The 20,379-nt window shown below is 40.2% G+C and overlaps 1 protein-coding gene across 9 annotated transcripts in view; it reads right to left on the bottom strand.

Annotated features, from left to right (window-relative positions):
* The window catches only part of LOC105921082 (formin-2), a 280,717-nt gene that overhangs the window by 176,749 nt on the left and 83,589 nt on the right, over positions 1-20,379 (bottom strand). The window lies entirely within an intron of this gene.

The raw sequence follows: 20,379 nt of genomic DNA, 5'->3' as shown, positions 1-20,379 counted from the left end.
TGGGTTATTTTTTACCCACTTATGGAAGCTTGGGTAAGTAACGCGAAAAAAAATTTATTTTGTAAAAATGTATTAGAGGAAATTTAACATTTTAAATGGTATGATATTGATATGATATTGATTTTTTGAGGAATAGCTGGAATATTGCTGGATAACGTTTTTTTACAAAACGTTATCCAGCAACTTTTTGAAATAAAAGTTATCCAGCAAAATACCTCATGAGGTCATATTTGACCCGCTTGTGCACCTCAGGGTTAATGGAAGATGTATTTAGTGACAGCCAAAGCTAATTACAGAGTTTATCTGTATAGAAGTGAATCTGTAAGTACCTGGATCTAAGCACCTGTGGGTGTTTGTAAGAGTACACTTGTATATGTACAGTTTATCCATGAGAATAATGCTCAGTAGTGGTTGTGAGTGTCAAAGAACCCCCAAAGACCACCCCCTGCCCCCTCTGTATGACACCTCTTTCAGGACACTGCACGGAACCAACTGCCAACCAACCAAATGCTTATTCTTAATGTAATCTAATGGTTCCCTACAATTTCTCTGATGTGTAATTTTATCCTTTAAACAGGTTATAGATACATATATTTTGTGAAATTTATTCTTGTAGTGTTTGGAAATATCTTTGTGCTTTAATTTATTAGGTCTCATTTTCATTTAAACTTTATTTAACCAGGAAAAAAAAAACTCTGATGTTAAAAATCTCCTTTACAGGAGTGTCCACAGATAAATGTATAAATTAATTTATGTTTAAATTTAATTCTCTTTGACTATGCAAAACATTTCAGATCATCACCATGTTCTGATGTTCCAAACAGAGCACTTCACTCTCAGATTGCAGCTCTATTGGTGGTTCCTTGAGTCTATAAAAGTAGAATTGCAGGCAGATCTTTTAGTTATCATGCTCCTCTCCTGTAGAACCAACTCACAGTTTTGGTCTGTGAGGCAGACACCTTGTCTACCTTTAAGACTAGGCTTTTCTCCTCTGCTCTTTTCCCTGTACACCAACAGCTGCACCTCCAGTCATCAGTCTGCCAAGCTCCTGAAGTTCCTGACGACACCACTCTCATGGGACTCATCTCTGATGGTGACAAGTCCGCCTACAGGTGGGAGGCTGACCATCTGGTGACCTGGTGCAGGGAGAACAACCTGGAGCTCAACGCTGTAAAAACAGTGGAGATGGATGTGGACTTCAGGAAGAACTGAACCCCCATCACCCTCTGTGACTCCAACATCGACACTGTGGAGTCTTTCCGCTTCCTGGGAACTATCATCTCCCAGGACCTAAAGTGGGAGCTGAACATCAACTCCCTCACCAAGAAACCCCAGCAGAGGATGTACTTCCTGCGGCAGCTGAAGAAATTCAACCTGCCAAGGACAATGATGGTGCAGTTCTACTCCTCCATCATTGAGTCCATCCTCACCTCCTCCATCACCATCTGGTACGCTGGTGCCACCGCTATGGACAAGGGCAGACTGCAGCATGTCATCAGGTCTGCAGAGAAGGTGTTTGGCTGCAATATTCCATCTCTCCAGGACCTGTACGCCTCCAGGACTCTGAGGCGTGCGGGGAAAATTGTGGCTGATCCCTCGCACCCCAGTCACAGACTATTTCAGACACTTCCCTCTGGCAGGAGGCTGTGGTCCATCAGGACCAAAACCTCACGCCACAAGAACAGCTTTTTCCTATCTGCTACCAGCCTTATGAACAAGGCCAAGAGCCGCTTGTGACACTGAACACTGTCTCTCTCCCCCGTTCAGGTCTACAAGCTTCTGCGTTACATTAACGCATAGTTTACTGAGTGTATATAACTTCTGTATATATATCCATTTTATTAAATTTCATTTTATTTTATTGTATTCTTATTTTGTCTGCACCATCAACACCACCAACTGTGCAAACCTACTTGGCGATTAAACTTGATTCTGATTCGGATTAAAACTTTCCTTAGGTTACCCTGAGCTATCTCTATAGTTATGCTGCTATAGGCTTAGGCTGCTGGAAGACATCAGGGTCTATTTCTCTCACTCTGCTGAGTTCTCCTACTGTTCTCCAATTTGTATTGCTTGTTGTCATTTCATCTTTTTTCATCTTTTTTGTTCTCTCTCTTTTTCTTCATAGTAGGTACACCTGGTCTGGCGTTCTGTTAACTGTGACATCATCCAGGGAAGACAGATCACCCGCTATTACCGTCTAATGTAGAACAAATTACTGGATCAATGTGTGCTTCTGTGCTTTTTGTCTGTCTTGTTGTGTCCCTTCTCTGTCTTCTGTAACCCCCAGTCGGTCGAGGCAGATGACCGTTCATACTGAGCCCGGTTCTGCTGGAGGTTTTTCCTTTGCGTTAATGGCGAGTTTTTCTTTCTGCTGTTGCTTCATGCTTGTTCAGTATGAGGGATTGCTGCAAAGCCATGGACAATGCAGACGACTCTCCCTGTGGCTCTACGCTTCTCCAGGAGTGAATGCTGCTTGTCGGGACTTTGATGCAATCAACTGGTTGCTTATATAGGAATTTTTTGACCAATCTGTATAATCTGATCCAATCTGTATAATATGATTGAATTTGACTTTGTAAAGTGCCTTGCGATGACATGTTTCATGAATTGGTGTTATATAAATAAAATTGAATTGAATTGAAATTGTATATTTCTTTGTGTATAGTGAGACCAGTTTTTCTATAAAGTCTTTCAAGTTGCCGTCCTTTGGCTTTTCATGCATCGGAGGTTGGGGGTGAGCCAGAGGGCGTAGACGGAGAAAGAAACAAATCTGTTTTTTAGTAGAGCGAGTGAGTCAAGAATATTATGGAGACCAGTGTTGTAGTGAGAGGCCAGATCATCAGGGGTGAACAGATTATTAAAGTCAAGGAGGCAGAAAGAGTTGATACTTGAAATGAGGGTGGAGGGATCAATGTTCTTTATGTTCCGGAAAGATATGAGGCGGGATGTTTTAGAGATAGAGAGAGTAAGATTCACTCCAAATGAGAGGAGAAAATGGTCAGTTATGGGGAGTTCATCAGCTGTTATGTTGAGAGGGATGACGCCAGAGCAGCAGATTAAATCCAGAATATGTCTTTTGGAATGTGTGGGAGCAGTGGTGTATTGCTGACATCCAAAACTCTCTAGGCAGGAAGTAAAGTCTTTGGTGAGAGGCAGATTGGTATTGTCCATGTGGATAATTGAAATCACCCAGCAGAATTAAGTTTGATGAGAGAGAGGATAGGTGGGTGAGAAAATCAGCAAACTCAGTTAAAAAGGCACTATTCGGTTTTGGGGGGCGGTAGACAGCAGCAATGATTGTTGGAGTTGGACCAGATAGCTTGCAGACAGTGGATTCAAACATGCTAGAGACTGGCGCAGATATCGGCGAGACTTTCCGATTCTCGCAATGAATTATCACGAGACCTCCGCGACTGGAACCACAGGGTTGAGAGATGTAAACAAATCCACTAGGAGTGGAATCGTTGAGCTGAGAGGTGTCAGTTAAGCAGAGAAAGTCCAGTTTACGGTCGGTGATGAGGTCCTGAATGAGATGTCCCTTGCTTGTTAGGAAGCAGATGTTAAGCAGAGCAAAGTTGAGTGCGGTGTTGTCGCAGCTGGTGGTGGTGCTAGCCGACCGAGCTAAGAGGGCTAACACGCTGTGGTCGACAGCCTGGCTGGTGGAGCATGGAGGGCTACAAAACCACCGTCGGGAGCTAGACCAGATGGATTTTATTGCTGTTGGACCATTGTGGTGGACAATCCGGCGGGACCCTCTGTGGATGTATCTCCAGTGAGGCTGGAAGGTGATGTCCGGGTGAAGATGGAGTGCCTCGGGCGCAGGTCCAAGCAAGTGAAAGCGGAGCCGGAGCAGGTCAGCGGCTGAATACTGCAGAAAACCCACCACTTGCACATGAGCGGGCAGTTGAACTAGCCAGACACCGACAAGCAGGATGTATGTCCTGCGGGTCCACATTATTAGCGAGGACTCGGGCAGCAGAAACGGCGAAAAAGATAAAAAACGCCAGATGAGGCTCAAACCACCTATTTTGGACTTGCACAACCTGTAGTGCCGGCGAACCATGGCCGTAATCCCAGTAAAGACAATTGCACTGTCCGAAGTTAAAAAAAGTTTTAAAAAAAGTACCGGTGAGCGAAGGCAGCGGGCAACAAAATACAAAAATACCGGCGAGCAGTGCCAGCATTCACTCGTGCCAGATGGGATGCTTAATTCCATATTAATATGGAATTAATATTCCATATTAATGCATTAATATGGAATATTAATGTCAATTTAAAGATTTTGTTTAACTTTAGGACTAGCCGATTTTAGGGACCGATCATTTCATGAAATAATGTTTAGTTTAGCTCGGGATTTGCATTGTGAATGGATTGAAACACATACCAAATGTTGTTCTGAATTAGTTAAATCAATTTAATCTCAATTCACTTTAAAACGAACTTTGGTTTTGTAACTGAGATCTGCAGTGAACCAGGGTTCACTGAATTATTCTGATGATGCTGATAAACCACTTTTTGTCTTTTACTTCTTTTCTGTGTACATAGTTCCTTAGCTTCTTTTATCTTCATTTATTAAACATTAAATTACTTTAAAACAGTGTGTAACTGCACAACACTTGGGAAACTTTTTGAGCAATCTGTATTAGTCAATTGAATTTATAAATAAAATTGAATTGAACTCAACTGAACTCAACTGTAGCCAATCTCCCTGAATGTGGCTGCAGGAGAAAACTTGCTGACAAAATACATAGAAGGACCATAAGAATCCTAACCAAAATGGTCGGTGTCAGTTTGGGGACGGAACGCATATCAAATGAAATATTCATTCGTCTAGAGTGCAGATTAGACTCAGATGCAGTGGAGAGCTGGTGGTTGGTTGAAGCAGCACACACTTTGTTCTAGTAACACTAGGCGCCGATTAATCACAGTGGTTAGTGTTACAAGAATGATTAAGACACAATCGAATTGGCAGAAGGAAGAGAGAAGGCAACACTCACAGTTAGTGGGATGTACAGGCTGAAGATCTGATGAGATCATGAGATGGGGAATAGATGTCTGAGCAGAGAACAGGTAGCTAGATCCCCCTTATAAAACCAATTCCGGTGGTCACATGATCACTACCTGACAAGATCCCCCTCTCTAGGACCGGCACCAAATGGTCCAGGCCAACGCCGATGGACGTCCTTAAGAAGAGATGGCTGGCTCCAGGGGGAACTGGGATGGGACCCACAAACTTTCCTCAGGACCATAGCCGGCCCATTATACCAAATACTGAACACCCCTGCCCCTGCGACGTGAGTCCAAAATATGTCAAACACTATAAGCAGGACCTCCGTCGATGATCCTGGGTGGGGGGAAGGGGTGTGTGGCAAATGGTGGCACCAGTTGAGATGTAATGTGATGCTTGAGCTAAGACACAAAAATGGATGCAGCTTTAAAGGGGAAGTCCGGTCAACAAGGAAAAATCAGGGGATCATTAGCTATAACTAAAACTAATACATTTGTGGTTTATTAATGAATTTAGCATTAATCAATAAGAAAATAAAAGCATAAATTGTCGTCTGGATTACTGTTTATGGGGGCGGCCATTATTACCCAAATATGGGCAGTAATGGCCGCCTGACATCACATCCTGTGACGTAACATCGCGGAGAGCCAACGGCAGTTCTCCGCGCTTTACAAGCAAACACAATAGGAGCTGTTGTACACAGCTGCGAACAGAAACAATTATTTCAGATTTCCAGAAGACTTCACCATTGAAATTTGCGAGAGCTATTGTTGAAGCAACAATGCTCACGTGCATGGCACTTGGATGAAACAATACATCAGGTAAAAGTGGAAAAAACATTAGTTTTTTCACCGTTCCGATTCATGACCACCATGGGCTGTTTTGTTGGATTACCAAAGTGAAGAGGAAGGATTTGCCATCATGCTTCTGGCCAGAGGGAAACCATGTCGTCTGTAACCAACATTTCCAAGAAGAATGTCTTCAAGATAACATCAGAGCGAGGCTTTTTAGTAGGTTTTTCGTTTTTAATGATGTAGAATTTGACGAAACATTTGTTTACCGACCAGAGCGGCGGAGGGATACAACACACTTAGAAACATTGCTCACTGTTGCGAAGCCCACTTATTTTATAAAACTTTGGTCTTATTTTTTCTAAAGTCGCTTGTAAATTTAATGAGTTGCGGGTTGCAAGTTTTTTGGGCTTATTTCTGAAAGTGAAGTTGATTGTTTGGGCTCTAAACTAAGTAACGCCAAAATATCCCCCCGCTTCAACGCACTGTGGCTCATCCTGACAGGAGCGGAGTAAAATCAGAAACAGCCGATCTGACCGTATTTTCTGCAGTTCACAGTTGCTATAACTGATGATAACTGCTGAAAGTAGATTAGGCGGTGCAGGTCACCATTTTGAGCAGAGATTGGTTCTAAAGATGAGTTTTATACTCATCTTATAACATTGCAGAACCCAACCCATAAACCGTACTTTAATGCTTATTTGTTGTCTTTTTAAGTCTCTAAATTGTAAAATTAGTATTAATTTAAATAGAAATGCTTAATACCATGTCTATCTTTGTTTAAGGGGTTAAAAATATTTTGGCTTGAAAACTGATATTTATTTACAAGGGGACAGATAGAGCATTGGGACCTGCTCTACAGCCGATACAATACAGTGACGTCACAAACTGGAAGGAGGCAGTACTGTTCTTCACCAAGATGGCTGCTCCATAAAAGGACTTTCAAATTAAAATTCCCCTTAATTAAAAAAGCTTATCATTTATTGAACAGTATGTAATCATTTTATATTTAAAGTACTTTCAGCAGTTTGAATTCTGATTTTGACCTGACTTCTCCTTTAAGAATGATGGAAGGTGTATGCAGAAGGTGACAGGATTGATTGTAGTGACAAAATCTTGTACGGGCCAATAAATCTGGGAGTGAGCTTCCTAGATTTTGTATGGAGCTTCAGTTGCTTTGTAGAAAGCCAACCCCGGTCCCCCGGGCCCCCGGGCCCCCGGCTGAAACGAAGACCCTGAGCTATGTTGGCTATGTTGTGTAACCATAGGAAACTTTGTCATTCCCATTAGATTAACTTTTCATTATTATTTTGAGTATTGTTTTTCCTGTGGTTGTGAGATTTGTGGTTGAAATTAGGTTTCCAAAATAATATTTCCTTAAAGCATTATAATTTTTTACTTATTTTCTTCATTCAAAGATTCATTTGAAAATGTCCTCTTTTTCTTAATTTTCTGAAGTATTTTGTTTGTTATCATTCTGTACATTAATTCTTGCGTGATTTCATTACCACTGGATTTCATTATCACGTAACTGATAATAGTAGATGCCAAAGGTAGGCTGCAAACTGTTTGTAATCATTAATTAGTGCGTGTGTTGCCATGTCTGACTGATATGCCTCTCAACTTTTAAATGTCTGTTTGTGGAGAAAACTGTCCGCTAATTGTGCGTTCTGAAGTGGGAACTGGTGAGGTTTTTTTGTTGTTGTTCTGGAGCTAGCTTGCTAGTGTGAGCCTCCAAATTATTGTTTGGGCCCTGTTAGATAAATGCTATCAAACTTTATTTGATAATGCTGAGACAATTATATTCTGTATGAAACTGTTACTGTAAAACCTTGAATCATTAAACTGGAAGATATATTGGAATGGTGAAATGTTATTTCTATATAAAATAAGATAAGATAAGATAGGCTTTATTGATCTCACGTTGGAGAAATTCACTTGTCCCATTGGCTCAATAGTCAATAGTCAGTAGAAGGTGCCAAAAGTAGGAAAAGGTGCATCAGTTATATACAGTGTATAGAGTGTATCTTCATATATACAGTGGATCAAAAAGAAACCTGCACCGCCGGTCGCCAGCCACAGCAGAAGTTGTCCCGCATTTTTCCCGCCCGGTCACCGGGCGATTCACACGAACGCGTTGGGCAGCACTCCCCCACGACTCACAAAAAATCTGGTGAAGATCGGTCGATGCAGCGAGGAGATACAGCCGTTGAATAATGAAAAGGAATTGGGCCACCGGACCGGACTAAAGCGTTCAGCCGGCCGGATTTGGCCCGCAGGCCGTACGTTTGACACCCCTGGTTTAAACATTAGTATACCAATTTAATCATAGGTATCTTACTGGCTGTTAATCCAGCTTTAAGTCAAAAGTTAACAAAACCTTTTTAGTTCTTTAAAGTTAATTGTTATTTCATGTGTTTAAGGGTTTTGTTTCTTGCATTAAGACAGCTTTTATGAACGTTTGACAGTTAAATTGGTGGCTAAACACCCAAAAGAAATACTGTAACAGTAACACTTTATCAATTGGAAATATTGCAAAAGTATTTGTAACCCATTTCAGGGTATGTACACGTCTAACGTTCTAGGTTTATAGGAGTTGAGAAGTGATGGACACAGGTATTTGTAGTTAAATGTACCTTTAGTAACAGATATTTAAAAGTGTACAATACAAAAACAACAATACCTATGGGCCCAAAATAAATTTGATAAAATAAAATGTCCTTCTGGAGAATGTTCTTCCGGAATTTGTAGCTTCAAACTTCAATAATTGTTTAAGTTCGTTAGTCAGTTAGTCAGTCAAGGGAATAAGTCAAGTCAGGGATTGTATCCAAAGTAGGTTCTCTTGATGTCTGTCAACGAACTGACAGAATCCTACCACAGAATCTGGTAAATGATGTGGTAGAGCTCACGATCCGACTGGGAAGGCTCGCCATCAATGGATCAGTTTTCATCAACCTCGTTGGACATTAAGGCTGGATTCATCAATTTCAACGTAGTCAAAAGACCTGACCTGTATTAACAAAACAGGTTTTATAGTCCCAATTTTCCAATACGCAATTGCTTTAAGCTCAGAAAAATTATTAAATAATCATTTAAATGTGTTGTTCAAAAGAAATTCAAATTCTCAGTTGGAATAATAACCAACAGTAGTTAACAACGGTTAACTAGAGTTATTTCCAAAATATAATCTCCATTGTTGCCAAAATTTAATTTTAACAAATAAAATGTACAATAAAATGAAATATAACATTTTACCAATGAATTCACTTACATATGGCGAACACATTACTTTTTACAGTATAATGTGTTACCAACGGTTCTTATTAAAACCCTTCTAAATAGGATTTTAGATTGTAAATAAACAAAATGTAACACAAATCACAGCTTAGCTATTTTTTTCTTTAAAATTACAAATTTATCCCAAAATACCTTTGTATTTTGGCTGCAGTCAGTGTGTGACAAGTCCCTTTAAAGTTTTAATCTCTTTTGCTCCACTTTTTATTTATGCAGTGCTTATCACTATGAATGTACTTGTTAAATTATCAAATAAATGCTTTTTAAACACAAAACATTCTTTCAAAAACTGAAAATGTGCAAAAACCGAAACAATGAGTTAGCTTATCTGCTAGGAGCAGTTCCAACACATTGAATGAGAACATGTGTGTGCCAGCTTACCAAGAAGTTTAACATCAAAAAGGAAAAACAGCAATAAACGTGTTTCTTCAACGCTCTCCGTACTCTTTTCTTTTTTTTTTTCAACCAACACGAGAGTAGACTTGCGCTCTGTGCATCAGTGAGCGAGGGAAAAACACTGTCTCTCTTCCTACATATCACTTCCTGTTACCGTCACGATAACTTCCGGTTTTCAAAAAAAAAAGATGGTTTGTATAGAACGTAAATCAACCCGTTTTAAACCAAATAATTTTTATTTTAACCTTTTAACCAGGCGGGTTACATATTACTTTAGCAATATTCCACATGTGGCCTCTGGTAATAAAGTCAAAAATCTTGCTGCTATTTTTGACCAAGACAGGTCATTGAAATCCCATATTAAAAAGGTTTCCAGAGTTTCCTTTTTTCACCTTCTAAATTAGAATCATTCTGTCCAGGAGCAATGCTAAAATCAGGAAGTCCACAAAATGCAGTTTCAAGTCTTCAACTGATCCAAAATGCTGCAGAAGGAGTTCTGATGAAAATCAACAAGAGGGATCATATTTCTCAAATTTTAGCCTTCCTTCACTGGCTTACTGTTAAATCAAAAATAGAATTTAAAATTCTTCTTCTAACGTATAAAGCCCTTAATAATCAAGCTCCATCATATATCAGAGCTCTGGTTACCCCTTATGTTCCTAACAGAGCACTTTGCTCTCAGACTGCAGGTCTTCTGGTGTATCCTAAAATCTCTAAAAGCAGAATGGGAGGCAGATCCTTTAGCTATTCTTCTCCTGTGGAACCAACTCCCAGTTTTGTTCCGTGAGGCAAACACCCTGTCTACTTTTAAGACTAATCTTAAAACTTTCCTTTTTCCATCCATCTATCCATCGTCTTCCGCTTATCCGGGGTCGGGTCACGGGGGTAGCAGCTTTAGTAGGGAGGCCCAGACGTCCCTCTCCCCAACCACTTGTGCCAGCTCCTCCGGGGGAATCCCAAGGCGTTCCCAAGCCAGCCGAGAGACATAGCCCCTCCAGCGTGTCCTGGGTCTTCCCCTGGGCCTCCTCCCGGTGGGACGTGCCCGGAACACCTCACCAGGGAGGCGTCCAGGAGGCATCCTGACCAGATGCCCGAGCCACCTCAACTGGCTCCTCTCGACGTGGAGGAGCAGCGGCTCTACTCTGAGTCCTCCCCAGATGACTGAGCTAATCACCCTATCTTTAAGGGAGAGCCCAGACACACTACAGAGAAAACTCATTTTGGCCGCTTGTATCCGGGATCTTGTTCTTTCGGTCACGACCCAAAGTTCAAGACCATAGATGAGGGTAGGAACGTAGATCGACTGGTAAATCGAGAGCTTCGCCTTTTGGCTCAGCTCTCTCTTCACCACAACGGACCGGTACAGTGCCGCTTCACAGCAGACGCCGCACCAATCCGCCTGTCGATCTCCCGCTCCATCTTCCCCACATTCCTGAACAAGACCCCAAGATACTTGAACTTCTCCACTAGAAGCTGGCTCTTGGGACTTTCCTTTTTGACAAAGCGTACAGTTAGAGTGGCTCATGTTACCCTAAGCTACCTCTATAGCTATGCTTCTATAGGCTTAGGCTACTGGAGGACATCAGGGTCTATTGTTCTTCAATTTTGCATTGCTTGTTGTCATTTAAGCTTTTACCTTTTTTGTTCTCTTTTTCTTCATAGTAGGTACACCTGGTCTTGCGTTCTGTTAGCTGTGGCATCATCCAGGGAAGACAGATTAACTGCTACTACCATGTAATGTAGAGGTTCATACTAGAGGTTTTTCCTTCCCGTTAATGGGAAGTTTTTTTCCCGCAGTTGTTTCATGCTTGCTCAGTATGAAGGATTGCTGCAAAGTCATGGACAATGCAGACGACTCTCCCTGTGGCTCTACGCTTTTTCAGGAGAGAATGCTGCTTGTCAAGACTTTGATGCAATCAACTGGTTCCCATCCATCCATCCATAATCTGATTGATTTTGACATTGTAAAGTGCCTTGATATGACATGTTTCATGATTTGGCGCTATATAAATAAAAATTCAATGCATTGAACAAGAATAAGTTTGTCAGTTTTCAAGCATGATTTGTATATCTGTTCAACTTAACTCTTTATCGCCATTTGTATCATATTTGCTAAATAGGTTTCTAGGGATTCTTTTCTTTGAACGTGAGCAATATTTACCTCAACAACCTGTTGGATATAATTTGATACATGTATTCTGCACCCTATATATATATATATATATATATATATATATATATATATATATATATATATATATATATATATATATATATATATATATATATATATGAGTGACGTGCGGTAGGGTTCATAGCTGGTGAGGCACTGACGTCATCAGAGTCAGATTTACAAATATATACACTCTACAGAGTAGACTCATTGCAAAGTGCTGAAGGAGACTGATTGAGACAAATAAATTCACCAAGAGACATGGAAAAAAATATTGATTCTTGTCATGGTTGAGTTCTGGTTTGACTTCATTTTTCTGTTATTTTCATTTTTCATCTCATGTGGGTTAGGTTTGACTTTATTTATTGTTAGTTTTCATTGTCATCAGTTATTTTCTGTCATTTTCACTTCACCCCCTCAGCAGTCAGTCACACCTGTTAACAATTTACCAGTCAATTAGCCAGACCCTTGTTCCACCTGTGTAGTGCTCTATTTAAACCTCCCTCTGCCTTCAGTTCAGCACTGGGCCGTCATCATTCCACACCTCTCCATGCCAGTCCCCGGTTTGCCTTGGAAGCTTTGTTTTGCGCCTGTTGTTAAGGTTAGTCCTGTCAGTCACTCTAAAGACTGTTCGTTCACTGTTTGTTCCTGGAGAGGTTCTGCTCTGTGTCCTGGTGTCTCCAGAGAACTGCTAACTGGACTAGCCATCCTGGAAAGGCTCTGCTCTGTGCCCTGGTGTCTCTCAAGTTCTGCTAACCTGACTAGCCGCCCTGGAGAAGCTCAGCTCTGTGCCCTGGTGTCTCTCAAGTTCTGCTAACCTGACTAGCCGCCCTGGTGAAGCTCAGCTCTGTGCCCTGGTGTCTCCAATGAACTGCTAACCTGAGTGCTATGAGGCCTGCTAGCCGAGCAGCACCTAGCAAGTGTGGACTCTCTGTCTCCGGGCCGTCAGCTCCTGCCATAATCTACATCCCTGACTTTCTGCAGTCCTGAACCTCTGGTCTTCATCACTCATCACCCAGCATACTTCTTTCAATAAAGACTCACACTTTTAGTTCCGTGTGTGCGTCCTGAGTTCATCGGTAAACAAAACCTTGACAATTCTTTGATGGACAAAAATAAAACTAATTTAGCAGTAGTAGTAGCAGCAGTATCAGTAGTAGTAGTATCATCAGTAGTAGTAGCAGTGGTAGTATCATTAGTAGTAGCAGTAGTAGTATCAGTAGTAGTAGTAGTGGTGGTGGTAGTAGTAGTATCAGTAGTTGTATCATGTAGTAGTTGTAACTATGTGAAATTCAAAAAGTATTCAGAATCCTACGTTCATCACAACCCCTGTCGTGGGCGTCAAAAGGTGCCATTCTAAGCAAAGGGAGCCTATCCCTGACCTGCAGTAACCTCTGGCCAGCAGAGTTCTGTTGTCATGGAAATTCACTCATGCCTGCTGGTGTCAATCTACTGTAGGAAGAGACTTTGGCTCAGAAGAGCTCTATTTGGAATAAAATGGCATCACTTTGCCCCGAACAACTCTGGATTTTTCGTCAACCGTAAGGGCTAGAGAAGTAATTTTTTTCTACGTTTATTTCGGAACGGATAGGGGAACAAGACAAACTATTGGTTTTTGCTTGAAATATTTTAATGTAGGTGCAGAAAATCATGAAATAAAGTGGAATATTGATGAAAATTAAAAAATCCTCTAAAAAGGGTCCAGAACAAATCGCATTAGCTGAAAAAGTATAAGAGATATCAAAATAATTCTTTTAGCGTGAGTATCAGCAGGCTTTTGAGGACTGTGGTGCTCATTTTTATGTTTCTACAAAAAATTGGTGTAGGCATGGTGACAAAGTAAAAAAAGTGCATAATTTAGAAGGATGCAGCTCAAAGCGTTTTCAGGATTTTGCACATTCGCTACTCCCGAACAAATTGTTTCTTCAGCAAAACTGTAACAGTTATCGACAAAATTCCTTTTTTGTGAGTGCCAGAAGGGTCTGGACATTCATGTGAGAAAGTGTCATGCCTGTACATGAAACGGTTTAGGAATAGCGACGATGTAGAAAAGTGCCTCATTTGGGGGGATGGAAGTCTGATCCTGTTTTAGCATTTTCCCAAAACGCTACTCCCGAACAAATTGTTCCTGCAGCAAAAGCGTAACATTTATCGACAAAATTCATTTTTTGTGAGTGTCAGAAGGGTCTGGACATGAATGTGTGAAAGTCTCATGCCTGTACATAAAACGGTGTAGGAGTTGCGACGATGTGAAAACATGTGTTGCTTGGGAATGTCAGGTGTGATTTTTCACCACACCTCCATAGAAAATCAATGGAGAGCTTTTAGGCTTTGTGGTGCTCTGGGGTGATTTGCGAAAAATCTATAAATCCCACACCAATGATGGTTACATTTCCAGAATCCAGACAAAAATTCCTACGTTTTGATGTATAATTCATGTGAATAGAGTGAAAATTAAGCGAGTGAGAAGAAGTTGTTCAGAGAAGGAAAATTTATAGGAACGGCAGAGTGGCCACTCTAAATGAACTCCCTAGCAACCATAGCAATGCATTCATTTTTCTGAATTTTATGAAAATGCTAAATTATTTTAAGGAGATACTATATGACAATGGTGAAATATATGAAAAAGCTGAAGTAGCTGAAGATAGCTGAAGGTTATTTGAACATTTTAAAAGTTGAATGGCGTTTCTAGCTGAAAGTAGGCTGAAGCAGTAGGTTGTCAAAAAGCTGAAATATTTGAAGAATTTGAAGGATTCTCCATTCAATTTCAATGAGAGCAAAAAACTCACAAAAAGTTAACTATTTTAAATATTATAAAAGTTACAACCAAAAGACATAGCAGTAATGTCGTGAACGAGCTGAACGTTTAGATACGAAAATTGTTTAAATTGGTTAAAGTATGCAGGAGTAGTTAGATGCCGAAAAACGTACGGAATAATAATCAACACCTGAAGGAACTTAATAAGTGAGAATGCTGTATAGCATTTTCACATTCTCACTTGATCAGTTCATGCGCCGCTCTTTCTGAACAAAAATATCGGTCATTTTCCGGTAAAAGTCCTCTTTATCTTCTTCAGTTTTGAAAGTCTCTCAGTCTCAGTGGAGATCACTGCCAGAGAGGAAAGCCCTCCTTGATCAGTCCTGTTCCGGCTGTATGTTTAGAGTCTTTTTAGTGCTTTACTTGTTTAGCATAACTCGCTAATAATACATCCATAACTTGCTGTCACTCTACAGTTTTAGGATCAGGAGCGTTGCTCCTTGAGCGCCCCCTGCCGAGAGGCCAAGGAACTGCGGGCCTCACCTACAACCCATTCTGTGCCGGTTATGATCGCCCAGAAGCACCCGAAAACATGTTACCTGCACACAGTATGATGACCAAAACACAATAAGCTATCCACATACATTAAATTGTGGAAAATCAGTTCATAACTGTTTGAACAATTAAATTAATTATCTAGAGACAGGAAGATGCATTCACAGAATGGAAGCCAGCGCAGTTAACATGGGATTGCGCAATCCCATGGGAGGCCAAGATCTCTGCACCCTCACCGGCTTAGCTATCAAGCACCAGCAAGGATTTACATGGAAAATAGGGACAAGTCTGCGATTTTAAAGAAAATATGATCAGAAATTAGGAAATTAGAAAAAAATATATACTTATTACAAATGACTGAGTGAATCAAATTTTATATTATGTTAATATATATTTTCTTACTTTCCTTGATGACAAGTGCAGCCTGGCCTCACTTGCCTCCCCTGACTGCACGTCACTGGTATATATGTATATATATATATATATATATATATATATATATATATATATATATATAGAGAGAGAGAGAGAGAGAGAGAGAGAGAGAGATAGATAGATAGATAGATAGATAGATAGATAGATAGATAGATAGATAGATAGATGTGCGTGTTACAGTTGATTCATGTACTAGGTATTAGATTACGAAATGGCAGCTCTAGTTTTAATACAGGCCGGGCAGCATCTGTGAACAAACATCTGTGTGGCTCATACTTCCACGTCAGTCTCCTGGTGGACAAAGATGGAACAGTAAAAACCATGACACAATTCAAAAGGAGTGTGCAAACGTTGAATGTTTAACAGAAAGTTGCAATAAATGTGTTTCCAAGATTATTATTTTTAAAAAGATTTTTCACAATATCAATCCCTAACCTTTCTTTTTCTTCTTTCACATTCATAGTGGAAATGATTATTTAATTTTGCGCAGGTGGTGATGTTTCCAAACTCTGGTCTTTGTCGGTTGGTGCAGACTGTAGGTGCTTGCTGTTTTAGGTCCCTGCTCTGCATTAAGAACTCAAGCAGAATACTTTGTTTGAAGAACTATTCACCAATGAGGAGGACTGTGTACAGGATTTCTTTATCTCTGGCTACATGAGTGACGAGTAGATACCACTTTTCACAGATCACAAATTCACTGTACTGAACACAACATGCTAACGTGAAGATTAACTTGATGGTAGTATTCATGATTCTTCTTTAGATGAAATCTGTATCCTCACCGCTCCCTGTCAGACCATCATGGTATTTGTATGGGCACTTGATGTCTACAGTTCCTCTACCACAGCAGCTGCAGTTTTCCACCCCATCTAGTGATGCCCCAAGTTGTGACTTATCTGGCTGTACAACAAGACCACAGAGTGTCACATTGAAGTTTTGATGATGTTCTTTCATTGCTTTAGTTTAGCATTTTGCATCATATTCTGCATGTTTGCCAAGCCTGTGATTGGGCATGATGTTTTTTGTAATGAGTTCAGGGTTCAAACACTTCTCGTGTGTCATTTCCTTCCTCAGTTAGAAGGACTTATCATCATTATTATCCAGTGGAGGTGAGGTTTTTCAGATTCTCATCATAGATAGCAGCCCGTGGCTCCAGCAGGTCTTTGTCTTTGTTCTCTTGGTCAGATGCTGTGTCTGCGTCTCCGCAGTCCACACTAGTGAGAACAGTATGCTTGGGTTCCAGTGCTTTACACTTCTTAGTGTCTTCATCAGTCACCTCTGAATAATTAGAAAATATATGTTAGAAAACACATACACATGCTATACTGTACCGCATGCTACTGTGGTAAAACATAATAATAATAATAATAATAATAATATCTTAATAACAGTATATTAAAAAAATTTAAAGCTACGCTGTGAGTATGGTCATGGTAGCCTGTGGAACAATTCTGTGCTCCAGGGACAGTAGCATTTATTCAGAAATAATAAATACCTGCCTCAGTCGGAAAACACAATACTTAAACTAATTGAATTGTGAATGTAATTTTATTGTAAAAAACTTTTTTCATATTACTCACCCCTTGCTTAAAGAAGCGTAGCAAATGTTCCAGGATTTTTTGAGACGTCTGTTCCCTCTGACGACAAGTTGAAATGATACCAGTGTTGTGCATGGGTATTGGGAGAAGAGGAAAAGCATCTGCCGCTGTGACTGCACAGGTCTTTTCTTTAGAGGTGTAATGTCTTCTGAGGTAAGAAAGCTACAAATATTGAAATTAAGCCATGTTCTCTTGCTGATGCATAAATTAAGGCGGAGACGCAATAAAGAAGTCAGGTAAAGGAAAGCGTCCAGTGTGTCACACCCACGCGCACACCTAGAGGATTCGGCCAAAATCACTCTCTCGTGAACTGACTAATGCAGCTTAGAGAGGCAACTGCGGTAAATAGAGGATAACTCATTTTACTCACCAGGCAATTGTAAGGGCATTTAAGGAAAAAAAGTAAAAATAAAAAATTATATATATATATATATATATATATATATATATATATATATATATATATATATATATATGTGTGTGTGTGTGTGTGTGTATATATATATATATATATATATATATATATATATATATATATATATATATATATATATATATTAGGGCTGGGCAACGATTAAAATATTTAATCGCGATTAATCGCATAATTTGCCTGATTAATGCCAGGTAAATACAATGCGATTAATCGCATTGTATTTACAAACTCCAAGAATGAATTCAAAAGTAGTGTAAAGAGCACTTTTATTTTAATGTTCTGCTGCCACATGAACAAAAGTGTTGTAACATTTGTAGCACTTATCAGTAACACATATTTAGTGTAAGCTCAACTTAAACATGTAAAACAAAAAATAGCAATAATAATAAATTAAAGCTTATTGCCACTGACAGGGATTTCTCTTTATGGGGAAAAAATCTACCAAAAACAGGCAATTTCTGAGGTAACAGCAGGGAGCAGCATTACCATTTTATGTTCAATACCAAAGTTTAACTTGGTACAACTAACTTGTTTCTGTCATATTCGATGCTGGAAGAACTTTAAACTGAAATGCTTGCTAACTCGAAATGCCTGTGTTGCTTGCGTTTATTTGTCGTTAACACGCGGTTTTTTGTTGTTGCTTTCTCGTGTGCATATAGTGAATGGCAGGGGGGAAAACAGGCAAAAACACATGGATACTTTGAAACGAGAAGCGACTTCACTGACGGCGTCGATGCAGACCCCGCTCCGCTCCGCACAAAACTTGCTCCGTTCGCCAATTCACCGCCTCGCCTAAGCAAATTCCTGCGGGAAACACCGCCTTCCCCATGTCAGCTTTGTTTTTTTCCGGCCAGCACCTTTCTTCCTCTGAATCCGAGGTTTGGCTGACAGCGAGGTTATTGGCGCATTATTGCCACCTACTGTTCTGATTCAAACCCCTACACCGCAGCAACAGACCTTCACAAAATAAAAGCATGTGAGCAACATGCGTTAATGTGCGTTAAAGAAAATATCGCCATTAATAGTCTAATGAGTTAACGCGAAATTAACGCGTTAACTTGCCCAGCCCTAATATATATATATATATATATATATATATATATATATATATATATATATATATATATATATATATATAATTATTTAACTTATTTATAAAATTTATAAAACTTGCACTATGCACCTTTTACCAGAACAGTCCTAGCTTTAATTTGAGGGTACTCTTTACTCTAAGGAGCCTTAGATGCTCCTTAGAGTGTTGTCCTCAGGTCATTTTGATTCTTAAGAACGATAATTTCAACTTTTTTTCACTCATATTGACTTTAATCATTGCAAACCATTTTCAATAATTCAAAAAGAGCCCTTGCCTGTGTGATGGAAAATGTTGTCAGTTGCTAGAATTTCATGTTAGGGTTGGACTTGGCTCCTCAATTTAATTTGGATAAGAAATTATACAGTCCATTCTCACCAGAAAACTGGATGGTCCCATGAATGTCTGTTATTTTTTTCACTCTGTCATGGTTGAGTTTTGGTTTGGCTTTGTTTTTCTGTTACTTTCATTTTTTCATCTCTTTTGGGTTAGGTTTGACTTTATTTATTGTTAGTTTTCAGTCATCAGTTATTTTCTGTCAATTTTCACTTCACCTCCTAAGCAGTCAGTCACACCTGATAATCATTTACCAGCCAATTAGCCAGACCCTTGTTCCACCTGTGAAGTGCTCTATTTAAACCTCCCTCTGCCTTCAGTTCAGCACTGGGCCGTCATCATTCCACACCTCTCCATGCCAGTCCCCGTTTTGCCTTGGAAGCTTTGTTTTGCTCCTGTTGTTAAGGTTAGTCCTGCCAGTCACTCTAAAGACTGTTCGTTCACTGTTTGTTCCTGGAGAGGTTCTGCTCTGTGTCCTGGTGTCTCCAGAGAACTGCTAACCTGACTAGCCGCCCTGGTGAAGCTCAGCTCTGTGCCCTGGTGTCTCTCAAGTTCTGCTAACCTGACTAGCCGCCCTGGAGAAGCTCAGCTCTGTGCCCTGGTGTCTCTCAAGTTCTGCTAACCTGACTAGCCGCCCTGGAGAAGCTCAGCTCTGTGCCCTGGTGTCTCTCACGTTCTGCTAACCTGACTAGCCGCCCTGGTGAAGCTCAGCTCTGTGCCCTGGTGTCTCCAATGAACTGCTAACCTGAGTGCTATGAGGCCTGCAGCCGAGCAGCACCTAGCAAGTGTGGACTCTCTGTCTCCGGGCCGTCAGCTCCTGCCATCATCTACATCCCTGACTTTCTGCAGTCCTGAACCTCCGGTCTTCATCACTCATCACCCAGCATACTTCTTTCAATAAAGACTCAAACTTTTAGTTCCGTGTGTGCGTCCTGAGTTCATCGGTAAACAAAACCCTGACACACTCCCTGTTCTCCTTGACAGTACAAAATAAACTGTGCTGGCTCTTTGGGAGTGCCATTCTAATTTGAGATGGCAACTGTGCTCTCATTTTGCAAGACTGAATAATAAATATGACCAAGTCATCTTCACCATAAGCAGAATTGTATAATCTAAATTTCTCCTCAACACCTACAATATTTAGCCTAATTAACTTCCAATGCTATATTCAGCAGAATCATCCTTTTTTTTTTTTTTTTTTTTTTTTTTTTTTTTGTGACTACCCCTGTTTTCAAAACTTGCCACCAGAAGATCAAATGTCACTTCCTGTCTTGATTCTTTTCAGATTGTCTTTAGCGAATGCTGGATTTTCATGTCCCTTTTACTGATCCCAGATCAGCAGAAACAAAGACAAAAATTCCACCCCATAACTAAATGCCTATGCACATCTAAAACAAAGTATGTACATAAACAGTTTTATTTATCAGATTATGACAGTACCTATGAATAAAACTTGTCACATACATGTTGCAATCTCTTACTTGGAGGTAACAGAACTGTGTTAGAAAA

The sequence above is a fragment of the Fundulus heteroclitus genome, unplaced genomic scaffold, assembly GCF_011125445.2.
Source record: "Fundulus heteroclitus isolate FHET01 unplaced genomic scaffold, MU-UCD_Fhet_4.1 scaffold_59, whole genome shotgun sequence".
NCBI classification, from domain to species: Eukaryota; Metazoa; Chordata; class Actinopteri; order Cyprinodontiformes; family Fundulidae; genus Fundulus; species Fundulus heteroclitus.
This window is presented reverse-complemented; position numbering and strand designations above follow the sequence as displayed.